General features: G+C 39.1%; 1 pseudogene; it reads right to left on the bottom strand.

Annotated features, from left to right (window-relative positions):
* Nucleotides 1-1351: 1351 nt before the first annotated feature.
* Nucleotides 1352-2033, bottom strand: LOC110304015 (annotated as a pseudogene).
* Between the last annotated feature and the right edge of the window lie 333 nt (nt 2034-2366).

The following is a 2366-nucleotide window of genomic DNA, read 5'->3' as shown; positions in this document are numbered from 1 at the left end:
CACCCATTAAAATTCTGGCTGTGGTACCATGTGGTACACACCTTTAATCCCAGTATTTGGGAGTCAGAGGAAGGTGGATCTCTGAGTTTTGAGGCTAGCCTAGTCTACAGATTGAGTTCTAGAATAGCCAGAGCTACACAGAGAAACACCCTTCCCCACTCCTCCCTAGATTTTTCTTTTTTTTGTTGTTGTTGTCTTAACAAAGGGGTGCTAATGCTACTAAATATCTAACACAAGTCAGACCCCTACAACAAGAGGATCCAGGGCCAGCCATGATAGAGTCAAAGGTTTTCCCAACTCTTTAGAGTAGAACTCAGTCCCACCTTATGACTAACCATCTTTTTCACTAGGACTGTAAGCAGATTTTGCTGCATAGCTAATCAGTTACCATTACTACCAAAAGTAACAGTTACCTTTAAGTAGTAAAATAATAACTTCAGGATGGCTAAAGCACAAAATCAACCGAGAATGACAAAAACTAGTATACAGAACTGGCCTTTTAAATCTGTGGGTCAAACCTCCAGGGGCTCAAGCAACTATCTATTAATATTTGATCTGTACTGCACATGCAGACTTCTCCTTATCATAAAGTATAGTACAACAATCATTTACATGAGCATTTACGCTGTGTTCAGTGCCACGACCACGCCAGAGATGAGGTGAAGTGTTGGGGACGATGTGCATAAGTTATATGCAAATACAGTATCATCTTCATTAGACTTGAGCATCCAGGGTATTGGTTATACAGGGATTCCTGAGATTAATCATCCTGTATGAAGACTGAGAGAGCCACGTACTTTCCTCTGAACCTGCTCTGTCTGTTATTACTGCTGTTACAATTATCTTTAGGATTAGGGACTCAACAGCCATGACATCATGCCTACAAGATAATCATGGTACACTGAGTTGTATCCTGAACCCTGGACATTTAACCTCTTAGTGCTGTTTCAAAGCAGCCAAGCAGTGCCTTCTGCTCAATTTTCTGATGTAGATAAAAATCGATAGATATAAAAAACACTTGGCAATTAGCAAAGTGTTCTGAAAGTGTCTGTCAAAATGTAAAATATGAGTTCTAGTTATTTCCTCAATCTTGTCATAACCAGGAATTTGGACAGGCTAAATTAAATTTTACTTATAGCATAATTTCACAATAACCTCGCCTAAATGTCTTTTACAAACATCAGTGCATATATATGGGATATATAATATAAAACTGTAAGTCGGTTGAGTTTTTCTTTTCTCGAAACAAATTCTGGTTGTAAAATACCTATGTATCATACAAGAGGGCCCAACTTAAAACCAAACCAAATCATTCTTACCAGGTAGAAAAACTTTCAAATCATTTACACATTCACAATCTATGTATTTTCTCATGGTCAACAAGTGGACTCAAATGGTTTAAGTTATCCCACCATTTGAAGAGGAAAGTATCTGCAATAATATTAAACCACGGAGTTAATTTCACCACTGGCTGCTTTCTTCAAAATTTCTCTGAGTTCTTCCTTTAATACATAGCAATAGCTTTTAATCTCGTTGGGATCTGGATTCAAGGTGACATTGTCCTCAGAAACAGAATGTAATCAACTTCATGTTCACCCAGATACCATCAGATTGGGCCTTGTAATAAACTCTTGTTAGATAATTCATTTAGATCAACCTCTTGCAAGGGTATTCCCAGCTTTTAGGCGCCTCTGTGCCACTCACTTCACACCGATGGCGTTGTTCTCTTCCGGCTCGCCTGGGTTACTTAATGGATGACTACAGCAACTATTGGTGAANCAACCTNGAAAGGTAATTTTAGCATCTGATCTCTGCTGTAACAGGAGCTTATTTTCAGTATTAAACAAGAAGACACTAAAAGCTCGATGTATTAATCCTTTGTCGATGTTTTCATTAAGGTGACAATTTTTCTTGGTGTCAGCCCCAGTTTTATTGTCATTTTCATCAATAAGAATACACATCTCTGCTAGAAGCTGAACCTGTTTCTCATTAAGATGGCTGGTATTTACTTCAGGCATTGTGACAGAATGTCTGATCTGACCTGGAACACAGAGATTCTAGCTGGAGGTGCTCAACCATTGTATTCTTAAAATTATGATATTCTTTTAGCTTTACTATGTGGGCTTAGTCCTAATCCTATTTATCCAGAAGAGACCAGCTATAATAAGAGGACACAGAACACTTTCCCAAGCGTTGTTTCAAATCTGCATGGTATGCTGGTACAGTGGTGGCAGACACGCTGTGGGAGTAACCAACCATTCTCTGTTGAATTTAAGGCCTACACCATGAGATGGAGCCCATGACTGCCACTATTGGGTGGCCAAGAACGTGAGACTAGATAGACCATGGACTTAGGGGAAAACCCA

The sequence above is a fragment of the Mus caroli genome, chromosome 10 (assembly GCF_900094665.2).
Source record: "Mus caroli chromosome 10, CAROLI_EIJ_v1.1, whole genome shotgun sequence".
In the NCBI taxonomy this organism is placed as follows: domain Eukaryota; kingdom Metazoa; phylum Chordata; class Mammalia; order Rodentia; family Muridae; genus Mus; species Mus caroli.
This window is presented reverse-complemented; position numbering and strand designations above follow the sequence as displayed.